Below are 23,060 nucleotides of genomic sequence, written 5' to 3' on the forward strand. Positions count from 1 at the left end.
TGGTTTTGCCGCTTCAGGAAGGGTCCCCCGGCACGATCCTCCGCTCCGGAGCCCTTCGCCTCGGTGGCTTCTTCTCTATCTATGCAAATTTTAGGATGTCCATTAAGATTTAAGCTTTCGCTGATATTCTTTCAGTGGTGGCAATGAATTTGTTTTTTCTTCCAGAAAATGCCAAGGATCTTAATGTCTTTGAGAACATTCTTCATATGTCTTATGTACTTGAAAATGGTCAAAAGGATTCAAAGGTTATTAAATGAGACATGGGAAAACTAGACAGGCAAAAAACTGCCCAGAGTTCATTTCATCAGCAGTCAGGGGTACAGAAGAACAGACTAGAAGCGTGTTCATGTTCTGCTGCACCCAGATGAACAGGGCAGGCCATGTGGCACATGAGCCAGAGACAAACCAGCTCAATTCTGAAAATTCCATAACTGCATTAGCATGGTACGGGACCTGAGCTGGTATAGTCCATTTAAGTAGAGCTGGACATCATGATACAGCACCCTAATAATGTGACGGTACAGTGTCTGGACTGGGCTTTTAGCTTTGGCACAAATCTGTAATCTCACCTGCTGGCCCAGCCTGGTGGAACAGCACTGTATTGATGGCACTGTGGCTACCTAATATAAATCTGTGACAAAAAAAAGAGACGGTATTTTATAGGCAGAAAGATCTTTGTTCAGGAGAACCATCTGTCACTGAGGCAAGAAGAATTTCTTTTTGTCTGACAGATTTTGGCAAGAGATTCTCAACACCAGACAGTGGTAGGTGTGAATTGAGCTGTTGATGAATGGGATAGTTCAACAAAGCCATCATTCCTGAGTACTCAAACAAGCAACGAGACATTTCAGTGGATGAAAGGGAATGAAAGATACTCCAAATAAAACATTGTAATGACACTACACTTTGCCTCCTATAAAGAGCAAAGTATACTTTCATCCTAATTGGAAATCGAAACAGTCATGAGAAGGAAATGATTTCTAAATGTCACCAAATTTATTGCCACATTTTCTAGATTAAAAAAAAAAATTGGTCTAAGGGGATACCTAGTGATGCACGGAAAGTTTATTAGGATATTCAAAATCATGTAGGAAACCAAAAGAAACATTTTCGGGAAGATCACAGGGAAACTGATTACTACTCCTGTGTTTTAAAATATCAAAGAAAAGCCATCAGACTGCAGCTAAAGTGAAGGAAATCTAGAACCATGCAAAGGAAGTATTTCTTTACAAGTCGCATGTACCTATCCAGTCTATTGGTACAAATGGTCACTGAGACAAAATTTGGATTGCCTGTAAAAAAGGGCTGGACATTCGTTACAAATATTAATTGTATTTGTGAATATTGTTGCTAGCAATGATAAGGGATAACCAAACTATGTACATCAGAGATAGCATAAGCTGATCCAAACACGTCATGTTTAATTGCCAATGATTTCATGAAAAGAAACTACCACACAAACTCACAGCTATTTAATTTTACTAGGCAGTTGAGGCTTTTGCATGCCAGGTAAAACTATTTTATAATTTCGAAAGCAGTTCAGCAATCTTAGGTATTCTTCTTTATAAAGAAGAAAATCTTTTGTCTTCAAGCAAGTCCCAGCACTGCCAATGGTTTGATGATTTTCATGCTGTGAATAAGCAACTGACCACTTCTAAATTTATAATGGCATCAACCCACCATGCTTAAAGGCAAAGATGAATTTCCTTTGAGTTTAAGAAGGTTTACAATTGGATTTTGGTTTGGTTCTACTGTCATCGTGGGCTGATCATAGAGCTCAGTTCAGGATCTGAAAAAAAACATATTTAAAGGTTTTCAGACATGTGCTTAGCATCTGTACCATGTCTACATGCAACTGAGGCTGGCCCTAGCATGCAGATACCTTCTGTATTAGCATCTGCTCTGTTAGGATGCCTCAGCTTTAGCTTTTGTGATTGGCTTCTTCAGATTTTGCCTGCTCATTCCTCATCACCACAGCTTTTTTTCCCCTCTCCGTTTTTTTCAGTGAGGTTCCTTCGTTTGGGTAAGCTCATTAAGTCAGTTTCTCTTTCCTTATTTTTCTACCAAAGGAGTAAAAGTAAGACCGGATGTGACCTGAGTCCATCTATTTCAACATCATAATGGTCAGAAGCTTCCAAAAGAGGTTTGAGATGCTTCTATTTTAAGTAGGTGTACCGGACAGTCTGCCACAGACAAGTCTCTTCCAAACACCCTGTAGGTTAAAAAAAAAAAATGTAAACCTAAATTACGATATTTTCAAATGGGATAGCACATACTGCTAAGGCTCACAACCCTTTGTTATGCACCAGAGAGACCGATTTCATTTTTAGTTTCAGTAGCTTCTTAATTCTCTGTCACATAAAGAAAATATGTCTTTTTACCAAGCTGAATCCACCACATTCAATTGCTTTTGGCTCAGCAGAAAGTAACCCTCCCTAGCAGAATATGACAGAGTCCCATAAAAAAAAATTGTCTTTTATATCTGTAGTTCTTTTAAATAGAGGTAGTCATGTATTCAAATGTATTCAAAGATTTAAGTCACAAGTCAAATATCAGTCCTCAGCTGAAATGAGTATAACAGCTTCAAAATTGCTTTCAAATGTATCTAATGCTTTTATGTTCTGGTTACTAGTTGCCCTAGAAGAAAAATTAAAAAAAAAAAAAGGTAAACTAACAGAATTAATTTATTAATGTTTAATCAAGTATATCCAAGGTCAGTAAAGTGCTGTGAAGAGCAGGGGTTACTCTCTGCGAGAAAAGATGATAAATACAGAAAATATTTTGAGAGATCAGGTCCCTTGTTTTACATGTTGTCTTCAGTGTTTGTATCTGTGCATGCCTAGGAATGTCTCTAGTAAACAGTTATATTTGTGACCTGTAGAATAGTTAATGCTATAGAGGAGGGAAAAAAGTGACATTGACTACCTTTTCCCCTCTCAGCTACTTTAATTGGCCTTAGCAATTGCATCCAGCATCACTGTAGAAAGCATCTCCTCATTACTGAGCAGAGCAACTCCAACAGCTCTTTCACCACCATCATTGCTTTGCTCCTTTGATAAATTCTAGGTCATTTCCACACACAGAGCACAAAGCTGCTAACTTTTCTTTCATAGCCCAAATCCCCAGCTGTCCATAAGGAAGGAACTGCAATCCCAAGGAGATGAAAGCCAACCTGAAGTGTATTTCCTCAGCCGGCAATATAAAAAGTGGAGGGGAGCATGACCAGATCTGTGGTTGGGTTTACTTTGTTGTCCCACTCTGAATTATCCCAGGTCTCATTTGGCTTATATGTTTCTTTGAATGAAACTTTCTTCTGGCAGCTGCTGAGAGAACCTTTGGAGCCTGCTCGGTCTTTAGGCACGTTTGTTTTCCTTGGGGAAAGAGGAAGAAGATTTGGGAGATCGGGAAGGGGAGGATGCTTCCTCTTAAAATCACACCCCATGTAGATCAATGGATCAACACGTACACAACACTCAGTCTTTGACCTACTCAATCAGAAAAACTTCTGAACAGGACTGGGCACCCAAAAGCCAGCTCTCTAAGGTAATTTAACTATCTGAACCCTAGTAATGGCCTTCCCTGCCAACTGCCTAGATAGGCTACATCGACAGGGTCACATCAGAGTATCCTGCTGGCAGCAGAAAGCCCAGGGCAGGAGAAGGGTTCTTGCAGAAAGAAGCCACAGCCTGTTTCCAGCCGGGCCGTGCAAAGCCCCGGGGCTGGCAGCCAGGACTGCGTCCCTGCAGGGGCTGTGAGGGAGAGAAGCTGCGCCGGAGGAAAGGAGTCCTATCCAAACAACAGCTGTCCCCGCTCTCAGCCTTGCAGGAGGAGCAAGCTTGACCCTCTGCGGCTAGCTAACCAAATACCAACTAGGAGGTGGCAGATTTAGTTTTGCTCACAACTCTAAGAAGCTTAGCTTGCTGTGTGTACAGCAGATAACACACCCTGCTGTGCATGGACCTGAATGACTTGCTGTTTCTAACGCTCTTTTTACCTGAGGTTACTTCAGGCTTTCGAAGTATCTTCCCATTTTTGTTCACTTATAAGAGCTTTCTGCTCTTTTATAAAAGTACTATAAACATAAGATATTACCCCTTAAAGGATAGAATATGATTTATCTAGCTGCCTCACATTTATTTCTAACATAGCTATTTCTTTTATAGCAGTTAATCTGACATTGATTTGCTTCAAAGGAGAGACAGAGAGAGAGAATGAATGATCATAAGGCTTGCTGCTGATATCACAACATTTTGCACCACTCATCCCAGGTCCACACAGTGCAAAAAGAACAGTCTCCGGGGGGGCTCACTGCAGACTTGCTCACCTCCCATCCATGCAGCTGCTGCAGCCCCCCACCGGCCAAGCTGCCTGACGGGTGCCAAGGAGCCTCCCACATTTGGGATTTCACTTACCACATGCTCTAGAAGGCAACAGTTGGCCTTGCCTGAACCTGTGCTCACGTGTTTGCTGTTCTTGGCCCTGGATGAATAAAACCTGAGAAGAGTTTGGCAGACACTAATGCACTGTCCTGACAGGATAGCGGAACGAACTTCAGAGCCAGCTTAAATCTGAGTAAAAACAAGACACCCCCCAATTACCACCACTCAATACATGCTCCCCTCAGAACAAAAGCAAGCACAAAAGCGCAGCCCAACAAGCCTGTCCATTCCCAGGCATGAACTCAGACTGCTGGAGGAGAGCTTTGGATGAGATGGAAGAGGAATGATTACAGGTTGGCTAAGATGGCATGTTTCCAGGTATACCATCAGGTTAGGAAATTGTGAAACTCCTGCTTGCTGCTTGAAAACATGCAAAAATGTCCTTTAGAGGCTTAAAGGAAAATGGGTTACTGCTATCATTTAAAAAATGACATTTCCATGCCTATGTCTGCAGCATGGGAGGCTGAGCTGCCAGAGCTCAGTATCTGTTCAGCAAGGGAGCCTGGTCCAAGCAGAGCACAGTGATAACACAGGGGCTTGTGCTGCCAGGAACCAAAAGGCTTTCCTAGAATTGATGACTCCCCATATCACTTCTGTTTCTTTCCTTCTTGCAGGAAGCATAAATGCTCCATCCTCAACCTTCCAAGCATTGGTGTCAGCTGCTTTTTTAAGTTACAGAATGACCTTGACGAAACATGAATTCAGTAAAGCGTGATTTATTGTGTAAATAGCTAAGAACTAGAATAATGCGCCCTAATACTAGACACATTCAGAGAGACTAGGGATTTGTATCAATATGAAGATGTTGAAATAGCTTTTTAAAAACAATAGTTTTAGACTCTGCTAGCTTATAGCTATAAATATTTGGGATTGTGTGTTCTTTGCTATATATTATATCTTGCCCAGGAAATGAAGAGACAGGACTGGGAACAGTATTTTTTTTTTTAATTGTCCTCAACATGTGGCAATACAGGTGTGCAGAGGAACGCAGTGCTTGTCAGCTGCAGTTACCGTATTGCAGAGATTGGCCCATTGTCTCATCAGGTTGTTCCCCAAACAGACACGCTTCAAGAGGAACAGATCTGGATCTGGGGGTCTGGAGAACAAGTCTTATGAGGAGCGGCTGAGGGAACTGGGGTTGTTTAGCCTGGAGAAAAGGAGGCTGAGGAGAGACCTCATCGCTCTCTACAACTACCTGAAAGGAGGTTGTAGCGAGGTGGGTGTCGGTCTCTTCTCCCAAGTAACTAGTGACAGGACGAGAGGAAATGGCCTCAAGTTGCGCCAGGGGAGGTTTAGATTGGACGTGAGGAAAAATGTCTTTACTGAAAGAGTGGTGAAACATTGGACCAGGCTGCCCAGGGAAGCGGTTGAGTCACCATCCCTGGAAGTATTTAAAAGACATGTAGATGAGGTGCTTAAGGACATGGTTTAGTGGGCATGATGATGGTTGGACTCGATGGGTTGACGGTTGGACTCGATGGTCTTAGAGGTCTTTTCCAACCTTAATGATGCTATGATTCTATGATCTTAGCTTCCAGAAGGGAGACACAAAGGGTACTGAATTTACCATTTCAATTGAAGACACATCTTTGCTTTGGCAAGTATTAATTAAACTAACCAAGCCCTAGGAAATTTCTAAAGGTGAACTGCAAGACTTTCTTTTCACCCAAAAAAACATAGTTCTAAGTCAAAATGGGAATTTTGGTGGAAACTAACAGGATGGAAATCCTGGGTGAAGAAATACCAAGGAAAATCTCCACCTTTGAAGAGCAGGTGGTCTCTTGCTGAGGCATGTACTTAGGACTTTAGAGTCCTATCTTCAAGGCCCTATTTTTCTAGGCACAGCTGACAGTGATTCTGAAATGCCAAGTATGCATAACCTTCCTGTCCCATGAAAATATGTGAAACCTGTCATATTGATATAATATTTGAGGCTCAAAAGCTGTGACACAAGTATGGTCTCACTCCAATCTAGTCACTGCAGAAATAATGAGTAAGACTGATATTTGAAAAAGTCCAAGCAATGATGCAGAATCCTGCATGGATTTTAAAAAAAAAAAAAAAAAGTTGCTATATCTGGATAACAGATTTGTTGTAAGTATTTGAGATCATATGTTGTTTGTTAAGTGGTATTAAGTTTTGGCAGGGAAAGAAGAGGCAGCCCTGGGAACTGTATCTTTAAGTGCCTTAGATGCACAAGCACATAAAACTAGGGGCAGGGGCATTGCAGAAAGGAATGTTTATTAAACAGAGGTTGCTGGAGATGGGTACTGAAAAAAGAATGAGTTTCAAGCACTTGAATGCATCTGTGCTCCTGCTGGGAATCAATGACAGAGCTGCAAATAGATTCTAGGCATCTTGCCTCTCCATTACCAGCTCTAACGCTGGACTCATTCACTTCTAACCAAACATGCTGCTTGAAAGGCTTGTGCTTCAGTGAGTCCAAAATTCACTTCTTCCCAAACTACGTCAGACTGTGGGATTGCAGTTATTTTATTAAAAGACAATGTGCTCCCCATGGGTGAAAAGGCCAGCAGCTGATTCCATTAGTTATGCAGCTGGCTCCAGAGAATCCACTGATATGAGATGCAGACTGGTTTTTACTCATTTGCAGAGCATTTCTTTTTCCTTAAGCTGACCACCAAATTGCAGGATTTGAGATGCTTGCTGGAAAGAGTCAAATCTATTACCACTGAGGCATATACTTGCTATAAAAGCTAAAATTACAGTCTTCATTTTTAAACATCTGGTCACAACCCAGGAGGGATGTATCCCTGCTGGGCATGAAAAAGTAAATCTTAAATAAGTATAAGTTAATTGCCTGTAGTAATATGGAATTTTTGTAATCATTTATATTCAAGCATATGAGTGGGTATTCATTAAGCTGTATTTTCAGGCATTTACAGAGATTATTTAACACATACATTACCAAAATGATTAGCTGCAAATCTGAGAAAATGTGCCCTGCACACTGGCACTGTCATTTTATTCCACTCAGTGTCACTGAATCAAAGGGCTAGATAATATATTCACAGATCAACATGACAGGAGGAGGAGATACAAGGTTTGAGCTTCTACGTATGTCTCTATTCATCTGAGCACACACTCTGCACCTACCCGTGCCTAATGGGTTACCACCTTGCCCTTTTCCAGCACACAAGACACACTGGGGTTGAAGATCTGACCTGATCCCTTTTTCTGTCTTCTGGAAATTTTAGTACATGACTCGGAGGGGGGGGGAGGAAAAAAAAAAAGAAAAAGAAAGAGAACATTCCAGGACTCTTCTTCAGATTTCTATTATTTCCTTCTTGTACCTCCTTAGTCCATGGACACTTGTCCCATGTTTCCATTTGCAGAAAAGTGCAGGTGAGAATCTACATTGAAAAGGGATCAGGGAGATCACAGGGAGTCAACACCAGCAGTGCCGTCAATTGGAGGTCTGCAAGAAAGGCAGTGATAAAGAATTCTTCATACTGCTGCCAAGCCTGGGACACCAGAAATGTTAGTTTGCCCATGTTTTTATTTATCACTATATCATTAATCAATGAATATTAATTACTAGCCCTTTGCAAGTTTCCACTCCCTAACTGTCAACAGTGGAATCAAGCCATTTTGTTGCCAAACTTGCTACAGAAACTGAATGTCCTAGGCATCAGTGGAGAAAGTTTTAGAGGTTCAGTCACACCAATATAAGATGATGCAAACTCAACCATCAGCCAAAATCTAGGCATACCCAACTCTGAATCAGTTCTGAATCAGTTACAATGCTTTGTACATCTTTCTGAAAAAAGCCTGCAGAAAGATATAAGCTTTGAAGTGTGACCTAAAGTTCAAGATACTGGACAAAACAGGAGGTGACTTCTAATGGAAGCTGTCTTCCCAGCATTTTGCTCTCTTTTTTTCCTCTGCGGTTCTGTAGCTTGAATGTCTCCATCAATGATAATTTGCAGTAAGATTTGCACAAAGGAAAACAGTGTTTAATGTAATAAGCCCTAAACCAAATACATCTATATAAATGAAGAAGAACAGCTAACCATTTTTAAAAGAGAGAAAGAGAGGGAGATATTTTTGAATGTGTCTACATGCAGAATGTGGTCATGGCAGAAACAGAGTACAAGCTGCAACATGCTGGGTTACAAAAAAAATATTTTGTATCCTAGCACTTGAAATTTTCAAGCAAATTATATGTGGAAAATATGGATCCAATGGGGAGTTTCTTTCAGTAGATGGACTTTCAGAGGCAATGGCAAATAGAAACAGAAAGCTTTAAGAAAGGAATCTGAAAAAAATGTCTTTCAGATTCTAAAATGCAGAAACAGTCCCTCAGATTACAGATATGTAATTGTTGTGCGTGATAGTGTTTGATATCATTGGGTAACATTGGGTCATAGCCACACACAAGTCTTGGAAAACCAAGGATAATTTACCATGCATGTTTGTATACTATGAAATAAATGTAAGAGCAACCCCAAAGTAGTTCTACACTGCTTAAGGTAGCCAGGCATGGGATCTCCAATAAATACAGGAAACAATATAAAAGAATCATCTATCTATAAAGCTCCCAGTTTAGCTTTGCTCCAGGGTTGATATAAACCTATCTGATGTATCTGGGGCATAGTGCCACTTTGTGTGGATATTATTATCCCTGTTAAAACAATAAAAACAAATACATCAATTAGCGATAACATAGATAGCTATAATACATAGTTTACGCACCACGAGATTAATTCCAAATATTAAACCTTGACTAGCTCATTTCATGTAATCTGTTCAGTGTCTCTTGTCAAACAGACAATTCAAGCCTCTACTACACACTTCCAGAAGGTTAAACAGTAAAAAGTCAGCAAAAATACAAAAAAAAGTAAGTTCAAGACATTCTTTCTTACTAGTCTAATAATTTCACATGTTGTGCTTTATAAGGTTTAAAACACACTACTACTTTAGAGACACAGATAGAAGGATGGTTCTAAGTAGCAATAATGGCTATTATTTGCCAATCAACCTCTACAGTGCAACTCTGCCCCCCCTGAAATATATGCCAGCAGAGCAAAAGAGAAGAAAAACAAGGTAATCCACCAGTTCTTTGTGAACAAAACACTGCAGGCAGCCTCAAAGCCAATAATACTTCCCTCTCACCAAGTTCAGACATCGTATTCACCTGTGATATTCACATCAGCAGAAGAAATTTTAGAAGTTGAAAAGAAACCCACCAGAGCATAGTTTCGTCATTTCTTGAAGATATCTTTGGTGCTGCCCACTGCTCCTGTATCTGTCAAACAATGAAAATTGCCAGTAGAAATGCAAAAATCCTAGGTGCCAGATCCTCCTCCCTGATCAAAAAGCCAAATGGATTCTCTAGGTGTGCTTTATAGCAGGCAAAAGAGCAAGGGAGCAGAGGGCGTGTATGGAGTGCCATAAATCAGATAAAAGCATAAACTTAAACCATCACTGCATTTGGTAAACATACTGTCCTATATTTAGACTTGAAATAAAGAATTCATCTCCCCCCTCCAATTTATCTAAGAATATGAAAAATGAATTGTTTCTAGCCCATCAATCCATGTCTGGAAAACAAATCAAACAAAGGTAAAGCAACAAATAGAAAAGAATCAGGCACGTTTTCTGCATCTGCACTGTTTTCACAAGGCTGACATGAATAACTCTGGCCACCCGAAACACTTGAGCTGAGAGTGTCAGGCTGTGCAGAATCCAGCCAGGTAAGAAAGCAGGATTTGAATGCAACAGATCTTCTGATGGAGATTTGGTTCATGTAGAGAAAAAATAAACCAATGAACCACAAAAATGACATTTAGCAGTCTAATATCGAAATACATGTTTTGACAGTTGCTCTTTTCAGAGCTGCTGCAACTATAGCTGGGGATAACTAGGAGTATCTGAAATCCCCATTCAATTTTGTGTTAACTGCAGATACTTAAAACTCAGACCAAATATCTTCAGCTTCTAATTATGGAGTAAAATGACTAATTTAAAACGTAAATCTGAGATTTTTGGCTTGAGCTTACAGATGCACTTGAACCTCTGACTGCTTCTTCCACTTCAGTGCCTCATAAAACTACTTAGTCTGAATGTGTTTGAGGTCAGCTTCCCAACTGAAGCATTAACAAATTGCAAGATGGGCAATAAGAGCAGATACAGCTTTTCTGAGCCGCGTCCAAATTACTTTTTCCATTGTCTGTCTGAAAGCTGTCAGTAGTGTTGCATGAAGCAACATAAGTCCAGTGGCTTTTCTGTAAATCAATACAGAATATTTTAAGTCTTTTAAGATCTCATACAAGTTCAGCTGAATTTTCTGAATGCTTCTGTATGCAGCATTTTATGAAGCATCTCCTTAGAGGACATATCTGAAATCCCACTTGTTCTCAGCAAATCAATTCCATGATACCCATGTGACTTAAAAGTAACATACTGAGAAGACGTGGGACATGAAAAAATACACTTAATTATAGTATTTAGGTGAAGTTTCATGCATAGAGAATGGTTGGCAGTCAAAAGAAAGCTTAAGGATTTTCACTTCAGCTGTAAAAGGACTGATATGTGCTTGCAGTATTACAAAAAGCAGCTGAAGCCTGCCAGCCAGACAATAGAGTGAAACCCAGTGCCTACTAACTAACAAAGATGCCTGGTGTGAAGGGATTTTATTAACTACAAGAACACTTATTATACAGGTATATTTTCTTCCAGAACAATAAAAAAAACATTGCTACACTCTTCTTGGGATTGGAATAAAACCCAAATCTGCCAGGAAAAGAGCCCCAATTCCCTAAGGAGAGTGTTCATTTTCCAAAAGAAAGCAAGTTCTTTTTCTATAGAGTCATTTTCAGTGCTCAGAAACTTTCCCACTGCTGGAAAGGAACAGGGGATGGAAAACACGGCATGTTTCTTTTCTTTGTATCAGTGCTTTTTACACAGTCTCTTATAACCCACAAGTTTAATATGTTCATTAAATACACCGAGCAATAGAATGACTTTAGGTAGCAGCAGGGGGATGTTTTTTAACTTGTGATACACTGCACAAAATACGTGTCAAACTTTACATCGATTCAGCTATCGTAAGAACCTGCCCATTAAAATGTTCTGTGTCAAATCAAGCTCTCTATTATTCTAGTCAACTTTTTCAAGCCTTCTTAAACTCTGAAGTACACAATATCTGACCTTTGGGGGGTTTCTGTTTGTTTTCCACATGCTTGACTATAGAAGGAGCTCGGCTGTTGTTGCAGACACTTACCATCATTTTGGTGTGCCTGTACATTCACATGTGGTGGTTGTCCTTATGCACAGATTGGTCTGGAGAGGAGTCAAACCTAAGATTCAGGACTTCTCTAGCAGACATCCAGAGATAATGCACTATGTAAGTATGGTGGTGGTATTGTGTTATAGTGCAGTAAAGCACCCTGCACTGGTAGGGCAAGGGCTGTAACACTTAATAGCTCTTTCTCATCTCCAACAACTACGTAAGAGGAGCACAACAAATCTGATATAGTTTAGCAACACTGCAGCAGTTACTTCTCTTCCCCCCCCCTCCCCCCCCAAGGAAAATGCTAGTATTTGCTCGTTGTTATACTAAATCCCAAAAGGGGTACTTTGAAGAGAATCTTGATTGGATCCAGTTTGCTGCAATATTTAACTTATTTGAAACCAAGAAGATGAGGATAGAGTACTTAAGCACAGAAGAAAAGCTGCAGCCATTGAGCAGGGAAGTTACATTGTCCCTTTGTATTCCCCATCAATAACCACTTCTGACTGTAATTTGCCTCTGTACCCAGCAGTTGCTATGCTTAAAGTTGTACCTTGCACAGTGAAACCCCAACCAAATGCAAAGCATTAGTTTTTAAAGAGCTACAAATGGAGAGACCAAATGACAAGTATGATTAAAGAAAAATTCGAGGGCCTTATGCTTTTAAAGTGTCTTATTTTCCTTTCTTTGGAAAAGAGAAAAAATGTAAATTATGAAAAAGCTGTCAAGAGAGCATCCAGAGGCCAAAATGCTTCACATGCTCATGAGTATGTAACGATCCTTTTTCCCGAGGACTTGAGATTGAGCCCTGAAGCTACGACACTTTGCACGCAGAGTCTTTTTTTTTACCCTTATTCCGTCTCTTATATTAGTGATAGCTGCAGGCAAGGTTTGTTCTCCCTCAGTCATTTGCTTCAGTTGTGTCACACGTCATGGTTAGCTTCTTTAATGGAGTGTTTGCAGATGAGGTTGTAAAAATCATTAGCCACGGTTGGCAGATGCTAGGTACTGCTAGGATGCTGTTCCAATAACTTCTTTTCTTTAATTAAAATTTTAAATAAATCATGAGGTTTTGCAAACACAAGTCTACAGTACTTGCATAAGATGAAAGCTGTGCTAACTGCTGGCAGTCTTGATGCAGCTCTTTAGCCTCCAATTTCTTCCATGTTTTGTTTTGTTGTTTTGGGGGAGGGGGGGTTCTTGGCCTTCACACAAAATCCCCATATGCACTTCTTCAATGCTTAAAAATCATTATTGCTGAAGATCAATACCAAGAAAACATCTGTGGCTCTCCTTGGTGCACAAACAGATTTACCCTGGGTTTGTTTTGTTTTATTTTGTTTTTTACAACAAAAGCAACTAAACCTCCATGTAAAGGGTAAAGGAAATATCTTATATTCAGTTGCCTATTGATTTTTCATGATATTTTTGTGAAACATAGATGTGGAAGCATTAAATATGCACAGCAGAGGAATATTTATTTGCCATAAATCCTGAATAAATTGAATCCTTGTTTCTATGGGAACAAGTTCTATTGAATAAACAGTCTTTGAATAATATTTTATTATTTCTAGTTATATTAATCATAATTCAATATGTCATATTAAAATAATTTCATTTGTAATGAGAAACTTTAATACTAGTACAAGCTTAAAAAAATAAGCCAGTTGAGCTTAAAGTAATTTATGCTGCCTGTAATTTTTAGTTTCCATTGATACTGGAGCTAATTATTGAATGTTTGCATTTGAAATCTTAATGGGGTGATGTTTTATCGTGGTATTAAGAAAAGATACGAAATAACCATGATGAAAAGAGCAAAAGTTGTAGAAAAATAGTTTTACCGATGCAATGTGTTAATAGGGAGCTTTTCTTGGTCACAAAATCCCTGCATTTTCCTGGGTTTTTTTGCTAAAGTAGCAGACAAACATCTGAAATATGATTTTTAATACAAATTAAAAGGAGACTGGTATTGCAGCCTAGTCTGTTGGTTAGCCTCTTATGCCTACATAAAATCAATGGAGTCCCTCACAGAACAGCTCAGATGGATCAGCATGCAGAAATGGGCTCCAAAACGACACTATGATGGAATAGTAAAATTATTTTGAAGTGAATACAGCAGTGTTTAACCAAAACTAAATTTGGCAAACCCAGTCTAACCAATATAAACAACACCAAAACCAGCAACAACAAAACAAAAAAACAAAACAAAGGCATTTAAGTGAAAGGAGATCTTAGCATCATCCTGGAGAAATTAAAACCAACATAAAAAGTTCACTGGCCTTTTTTTGTGTTACTACATTGCTGCTGATCATCATATTGTTATTGTCATCACCTCTAACTACTTATACACATCTACTACTCATACACCAAATATCAAAAGTCAGGCAAAACTTTGTTTTTAAAAAATGAACATCAGTTATGGCCTTTTTCATCATTACCCAGATTTTTCTTAATTATTCTACAACAATATCAAAATTTCTTCCTCTTGAATTCCTTTTCATATCAGAAAGTCACCCAAACCATGACTTCGACATAAGTTAAAGACTAAATGATGGGTCAGAAAAAGAAGCAAATTCTTCGCACAATATGCATCTGTTGTATTAAAATAGCAAAGGGAAATCTGAAAACTATGTGAAAAGAACAATGTATTATTACTTTATCAAAGGCAACTTAACTATTTAAGCATTCTCATGACTGCATTTGTTTAGAAAACACCGTCCAGCAAAGTTCTGTTCATGTTGTCCAGTGGTAGGACTCATGATCACAGAAATAGAAATTTACTTTAAGATTTTTCATCTGTCACCACCCAAATCTCATAAAACTGTCAGAATTTATCATCTACATTAAAAATGTTTTGATAAGTTGTAAAAAACCATTACAGAGATTTAAATTTAACAGCTGGAATACATAATGACTTTGAATAATGGTTTTATAACTGTGGTGTGCTAAAGGATCAGAAGTAATTTTTGTTTCTTACTAAAAGGAATTATTCACTATCAATAAATATTTAAAATATACATACTTAAAAATGCAATATTTTGCATTTGGCAACATGTTGTGTAAACATGATGAGTCCGGAGAGGAAAAAATTCTCATTATGAGTTTCTTTGTTCTGTTTTATTGTTGCTTGTGATCTGTGATACAGTCTGAAATGGCAGGATTTTTTTAAAGTAGAATTACAATAATCCTTTTCCAATATAGCCCTGGGTTTGAGAGAGCAAAGTCATTCTTCTTATTACAGAGGAGATAGCGCACCTCGTAATACAGACTAGTCCACACTTTATCCCAAAAATAAGTGATAAAAAGATTTTTTTATGCCATTTTGTAGACCTGGCACATTTAATTCGATAAGGTTATTAGAAGTTGCATTTGTAATTTGTTCCAGGACCAAGTTACTAAAGCAATTACTTATTGGGAAATAAGTTTTTCAGAAAAAAAATTCCTGCAGTAAATCCTAATGAACAGAAATGATGTTACAAATCAAAGTTTTAGCTTCAGTGAAGTTTGTAACTGTGAAGGACACTCAAAAAGGAGAAAAGCCACTTAAGGCACTCATTTTGAAACAATTGAATGAGGCACTTGTCACCATAGCAGGAAAGAAACAGAAAAGCACTTAAAACCACTGCCTGTAAGTAATTTATTTTAGCAATCATCTCCAAAGTTATACAGGAAACAAAATGCAAAGGAAATAACTAATGAGAGTTCATTAATCTAAACTCCAGCAGTCACTAATTTATAGGAATGGGATATGTATTAAAAGTTCCCACAATGCAAACGATATAAAATGAAATGTATCAGAAGATGTTTTTTAAAGTCAGCTAAAAATAACTTATGTAAACACCTTAGCTAGGGTGAAAACTTCAGGAAGTACAACCCAGCAGGCCAGAAAATGCATATGTCCAAGAATTCAAAACGTGTTTTTGTCACTGCTTTGACTGAAACAGTCTTTTAGTTGAGGGCTTTACCAAATAACTAGCAATTATTTTAGAAGTTCTAGAGGATTTAGAAAATGCTCAATACACTTTCTATCTTTAAAAGGAAAAACACCTGTTTCTGGTAACTACCACTAGTTAAATTTATCTTCTGTCTGGTAAAATGCAAACACAACTAAGTGAGAACATTAAGTGATATTTTAGAAAGCTGTAATAAGGAGTAGGACCACAGGAAAGGCAGCAAGGGATAATAAAATTCTCAACGGGAATTCATTTGAGAGAAGTAGTAGGGGACTAAGGAGAAATGGACAAACAATAGAGTGAGTGGTCAGATGAAGAGTAGGTAGGTATTGAGGAAGCAAAGACAGACAATGAAAGGATAGGAAGCAATGAAATAAGGAGTAGATGGACAGAGTGGCAATGGGTAGGAGGTGATACATGCATTTGTTCCTGAGTAGGTTTTTGTTGTTGTGGTTCTGAAGACAGCAATTGAAAAGCGTACAGAATTCTTCTGTATGCACTTTTGACATGGGCCAGGATATTGAGAAATGGGTTGAGAAATCAGTGGCTAAATTCTGTATTTCCAGGCAGCAGAACTGCGCTGCAAGCTCTTCCATTACAGCAAGAGCATATGGCGAGGACTACTACCACAGAGCTTATCACGTTCCTGGGTTTTGCTTCAAGAGACGCAAGGCAGAGTGCATCCTTATCTGTATTAGAGTGCATTCTTATTTCAGACTGTGATGACACTTTTGAAGCAAACTTCTTCATCTTCCGCGATGCTTCATTTCGTACTAGAATTGGTCTTACACTGCACAAACCGGTCCCCTTTCAGATGAAACCAGATGACATAGGTTTGGGGCCCTCCTAACAAGCCCTAACTGCTAATAGATCCATGGGACCAGACAAGCACTGGTGTGAAGTAAAGCCTCTGACATACATGTAGGTTGGATGTCATGTCTGTAATACCAACGGGTTTGCTCTTCAGTTTTACTCCTACTGTTCTGCTTTACCAGCTTACATAGATATAGCCCCAGAGGCACTTGCAGAAACACAACCTGCAATCTAGCGTCAAACCTGCTGCCCATGCCTTTGAGAGTTAGGAAGGTTTTCCTTGATTTTGCCTGACTTTGCTTCCCTCCCTTGACTTCATAAACCCTACAGATTGCAACTTGGTTAAAATTCATACATCATTAGTTTCAGTGGGTCAAACATTTTGAACAACAAAAAGAAAAATCCTTTCTGAAACTGCTGCTTGAAGACTGACCAATTGTTTTTAAAAGTAGGGTAATGCTGGAACATTTGATCAGGTAACAAAGGTATCTTCATAAGAGATTCAAGAACGTCTGATTAAGAGTGAGATACCATCTGTATTCATTAGAGGTCATATTGGGAGAACATATTTAAATTGATCATGTAATCACATAGCCATACACATTAAAGAAACAACAAATTTATACAATAGACTACAAATGTGAAGATTTCAGTAGAATTAGTTTCATTTCTTTGTCAAGAATTTCCAGATAAAAATTAGAAATATAAGCAGTTTCACCAAATATTTTGAAGAATAATTTAAACCTAAAATTTTTAACAAAAAAGACAGAAGTAATTCAAACTTTGTTACAATTTTTCAAGAGCAATGCACAAAATTATTAATTTGCTTAATTTCATAGCTGGATTATTAGTAGTATCTGAAATTTCATGTTCACAATACAAATACTTATTCATACTTCACTGGGTATAAGTACTGAGTTAAAAAAAGAGAGAAAAAGATACAAAAAGGAATTAAGATTGCAGGGAAAAAATATAGTTTCAGCAGATAACAAAAATAATTCTGTTTTTGCAGTCCACTGTGTCAGGACCAAGGCAGACAGAGGACAGCAGAGACAGATGAAACCTTACATAGTTTTGAACGACATAATGAGTAAATGTAATCAAATATCGTATTAAGCATCTCAGGAAAATAATAGCATTTCAGATATCCAATTTTTTACATATTTAAAAATTAATCTACAAGTTTTAGAAACTTCTTCCCCTTCCTCATCCCAAACAGCCGATTTTATTTTTGTGCTATAGACTATACACTATTCAAACAGTTCCCCTGTAATATAAAGTGGGTTAAAGCGAATTTACTAGCCCTATTCAAACTCAGGGCCAGAGCAAAATTAATTTTGTTTTTTATTTAATTTTTAGGTTAGTACCAATAATTGAAATTGTTGGTTGTGTCAGTGACTCGCAAGCAGTAGCAACTGAAAACCACTGCTGAGTAACAAAGAAGTTATCCCATTGCTGCCTGCCATGTCTGTCAGGGTTTTTTTAATAGATCATGTATAACCATTTGGCGATTCTTATAAGATGTTATAAAAAAAATTATTCTTTTACCTTAAAGAAAGATTTTATTAACATTCAAAAACATAGCAAAGAGGTTTAAAAGCCATAGGTCTGGGAATGAAGATCTCTGCACAAGAAATCATACTCATGGCTTGCTACAGTTTTCTGCAAACCCTGGGAGACACACTCTCATTTAATGTCTTTCCATTTTTCCTTGTGCAAAATGAAGATATTGATTCTTCATAGTGATGCTGGAACATTTAACTCATCTTACGGAGTACTTTGGAGGGTTATTTTAATGCAAAGAATCTAAATTAAATGCAAGGTCTCTCTCTCACACACACACACACACGCAAAGACAGATCATCTTATTTTTAGTTAGTTACAGTTTGATCTGAATATTTCTTGATGAAATCACAACAACAATTTTGCCTTAAGGTAATTTGGATTTAAACAGTATATGACAAGGATTAGAAATTATCCCTTATTTTTCCCCTCTGATTACCTTTCACCATCACTCTCCTGAATTAATGAGTGCTTTGTCAATTATTTACTCTCCAGTCTAACACCTAACACCTTGATTTCAGTTCTTAAAGTTTTTTAAAAAAATATCCATGATCCATACACTATCAGTAAAAGTAATTACTTTGGGCGTACATAAGTTTACGTGCAGATACATTTATTTTGGTATCTTCACTTTGACTTGAATTCTACTGGATTGAGTCTGGACTGGTGCAAAGAACTGACTGCAAAAATGTCACTGGAAGCCTGCTCTGTCTGACAGCTCATGAGCTGTGTCTGTGCAACGGGGCAGATGTGTTCAATGGGTTGTACCCTGGACCAGGTCCCTCCGTCATTCAGACCAATAGAAATCACCAAGATCTTCCAGAGAACAGATTGCATGACAAGATGCAGTGTTTCTAGGTCTTTGATTATACATCTATTCAATCTAAGGGTAAAAGTAATTTTACCCTTTTCCCCATCAACATCAAGTGGAAAAGAGAGGGGCAGGTCAAGGATATGCATATAGGAAAAGCAGTTTCACCAATAAATGTGAAGAATAGACATTTCATCAATTTATATGTCTTACTTTATGTCTCACTTTTAAATGTCTTGTTTTATAAATAACATCAGCTTGCATATCAAAAAACTGAACACAGCAAGATGCATTAAATTGGTGCCTGTCTAAATGTGAGTCTTGTATCTATACTTCAGCTTGACTCCTGCAGTGAAAAATGAAAACAACATTAAGAAATGTGCACTGATAACAAATCTTATCTGATTGAGTTCTCTCAGATTACACTGAAATATGACTTTGTCTGTCCTTTGTTATACCCCACTCTGGTGTCTGCTGTGGGAAGAGAGTGCAACATCAAGGCCTGAGGCAAGAAGAAACGAAAGACTTCTCTGGTGTTCAAGCCTATGCAGTTTGATGGGTGCATATTGAAAAAAATTAAGGATCTTCAGCTTCTCACACTGTTTCAGTCTGAAGTTACTAAAGTAGGCCTCTGGCAGTATCACACTGTTGGAATCCATTTTTTTTAGGAAAGGTTTCAGATAAATTTTGTTTCTGTAACTGTAAAAAATGCTCTCTGACGCAAGGTCAGTGTAAAGAAGAGATCATACTTACAAGAGTGCATTACTCTCACCATGTTCCCCATCAGCACAGAGTTTTCCATAATTACAATGAATTTCTGCACTCACCTTGCTTAAGTATGCCGGAAAACTGGAGTCGTTCCTGTCACACCACTTCATATATTGCCCCACCAAAGTGCAATATAACAAAATTCTCAGAGAGACTGGTAAAAAAAAATCCACACTTTTTTCCTTTGCTACAAACAATACTTATCATGAAGAGGAAAATCACAACCTTATATTACAGTTCACGAAGTTGTGGTTTCTTACAAAAAGCTGAGGAGTACAATATGTAGATTATACAAACAGGCTGAGCAAGCCCTTCTTCCCTGTATTTCCTTACTCGCCTGGAATAAGAGCAAAAAGAGAGACAGACAGATAGACACACAGAAAGATTTTTCTTAATGATCCCTTTCCACATATGCAATTTTAACTACAATGAGAATGCAACTGAAATGCCAGGGCAGAGGATATTCCATTATCACAGGTAGACAAGAAAGTGACTCAGAATATCCTCTCTAGAAGGAACCAGACTATACTGGGAAAAAACTTAGGGTATGTGTAAAGAGTTGGGCGGAGGGTTGGTTTGTTGACTTTTTTAGCTTGTTTTCCCATTTTAACTTATGATTGTCAAAGTGCAATGTGTTCAGTACTGTCCGTGCTTCAGGAAATGGGAAAATGAAACTTGCACAGTCATAAAGGTGAAGGCATGTGGGAAGAAAGGCAGGAAGGACAGTCATTTCCCTTTCCACACAACTTTCTGAGGTCCTAAAATTTTCCCTGTTTCACACCAGGAAAAGACAAAGAACTTTTAGTGGGCAAGCAAGAACTGCATGGAGTTTAACAAAGACAAGTGCAAGGTCCTGCAGGTACAGAATAACCAAAGAGCCCAGTATAGGCTAGGATCTTTGTGGCTGGGGATCAGCCTTGCTGAAAGGGACCTGGGGGTCCTGGTGGACAGCAAGCTGAACATAAGTCAGCAGTATGTTGCTGCTACAACAAAGGCAAATCGTATCCTGGGCTGCATCCACAAGGACATTACTAGCAGAGATAGAGATGTGATCATCCCACCCTAGTCAGCACTTGCCAGGTCACATCTGGAGTACTGTGTCCAGTTTTGGTCCCCACAATTCAAAAAGGACATGGACAGACTGGAGAGGGTCCAAAGGAAGGCCATGAAGATAATCAAAGGGCTGGAGAACCTGCTCTCTGAAGGAGTTAGGTCTTTTCACCCTGGAGAAGAGGAGGCTCAGGGACAACCTCATCACAGTTTTCCAGTACTTAAAGGGCAGCTACAAAAAGGATGGAGGCTCTCTTTTCACAAGGAGCCACATGGAGAAGACAAGAGGCAACAGGCACAAGTTGCACCAGGAGAGGTTTCATCTTGATATAAGAAAGGAATTTTTTGCAGTAAAAGCAATCATTCACTGGAAGAATCTCCCCAGGGACTTGGTGGAGACTCCATCACTGGAGGTTTTCAAGACACAACTGGACAGGGTGTTAGACATTTTCATCTAGGTTCCCTTTCCCACAAAAGGTAGGACCAGATGATCTTTCGAGGTCCCTTCCAACCTGGGCTGCTCTGTGATTCCATGATTCTATGATTCTATTCTATAGAAGGGAAAAACAATCTCTTCTTCCCAGCAAAAACATAATGGCGAGGGTACATAGACAGACAGGCTTCTCTCCAAATAGCTTTCTCTTGCACATTTCTTCAGAGCTAAAATTTTCATATTTGTTCTCAAGCTCAAGGTAAATTCCTTTAGAATTGATAGATTAGATTGAATAGATGTATAATCAAAGACCTAGAAACACTGCATCTTGTCATGCAATCTGTTCTCTGGAAGGAAATCCTGGCCATGGGCAGGGAGGGAATCTTGGTGATTTCTATTGGTCTGAATGACAGAGGGACCTGGTCCAGGGTACAACCCATTGAACACATCTGCCCCGTTGCACAGACACAGCTCATGAGCTGTCAGACAGAGCAGGCTTCCAGTGACATTTTTGCAGTCAGTTCTTTGCACCAGTCCAGACTCAATCCAGTAGAATTCAAGTCAAAGTGAAGATACCAAAATAAATGTATCTGCACGTAAACTTATGTAGGCCCAAGTGCCCACTGCAGTCAATGGAGATTTAGCCAATAGTTAATGAAACTTACGACTTTCAGCTGACCAGCCAGCAGCTGCCTACTTTGAATTATAGAATCATAGAATGGTTGGGGTTGGAAGAGAACTTTAAAGATCATTTAGTCAAACACCCCTGCCATGGGCAGGGTCATCTTTCACTAGATCAGGTTGCTCAAAGCCCTGTCCAATCTCACTTTGAACTCTTCCAATGATGGGACATCCACAACTTCTCTGGGCAACCTGTTTCAGTGTCCCACCAGCCTCATCATAAAAAATTTCTTCATTATATCCAATCTAAATATACCCTCTTTCAGTTTAAAACCATTGTCTCTTCTCCTGTCACTACAGGCCCTGGTAAAAGTCTTTCTCCATCTTTCTTATAAGCTCCCTTTATATATTGAAAGGCCACAATACAGTCTCCCCAGAGCCTTCTCATCTCCAGGCTAAACAACCCCAGCTCTCTCAGCCTTTCTTCATAGAAGAGGTGTTCCAGCCCACTGACCATTTTCACGGCCCTCCTCTGGATCCACTTTAACAGGTCCATGTCTGTCTTGTTCTGGGGATGCCAGAGCTGGATGCAGTACTCCAGGTGGGGTCTCATGAGAGCAGAATAGAGGGGGAAAATCACCTCCCTTGACCTGCTGGTCACGCTTCTTTTTATGCACCCCATGCATAAAGTTGATGTTAATCATCCTCTAGCTTCCATTACTCTACAGACAAGCGATCCATTGACTATAGTAGAAGTCTGGGCACCTTGCTTATGCATAGACACCTGTGTTTAGATTTTTGAACCTCTAACTGAATCCTACCTTGTAGGCACCTAATGTCATATGTCACCTAATGCCAAGTTGCCTGGCCTGATCTGGCCTCCAGCTTGTCTTTCAGAAGGGCACAGAACCCAGATCATATCTGCCAGTCCTATGCAGATGTCTCATCCACCCTAGGGCATTTCAATATATCAGCCAAACAGGGACCACAGTGTCAACTCAGTGTGCATGCATTTGATTATCAGCCTTCTTACAATAAATGGAAACAGCATAGCTAATATCCCGGAAGACACCTTACCCCTGAATTGCACTGAGTCATAAATATCAGAATGTCTTACAGTGTAAATTAATATCTTGATCTGCTTACAGTCCTTTGACATAAATCCAAAGGGGCTACAAAAGAAATAAGGACTAAATATTTGTACACTCTGTCTACAAAGGTTTCAAGATTCTCCTATATATTCCTATAATGAGTGAGAGTAAGTCATCACACTTCTGTGAAGTAATTAAAATAAATTCCCTCTGTATCAGACTTATTATGTGGAACAAATACGACACTGTTAATGGAATGTGTT

This window comes from Aptenodytes forsteri, unplaced genomic scaffold (assembly GCF_000699145.1).
Source record: "Aptenodytes forsteri isolate BGI_AS27 unplaced genomic scaffold, ASM69914v1 Scaffold217, whole genome shotgun sequence".
Classification (NCBI taxonomy): Eukaryota; Metazoa; Chordata; class Aves; order Sphenisciformes; family Spheniscidae; genus Aptenodytes; species Aptenodytes forsteri.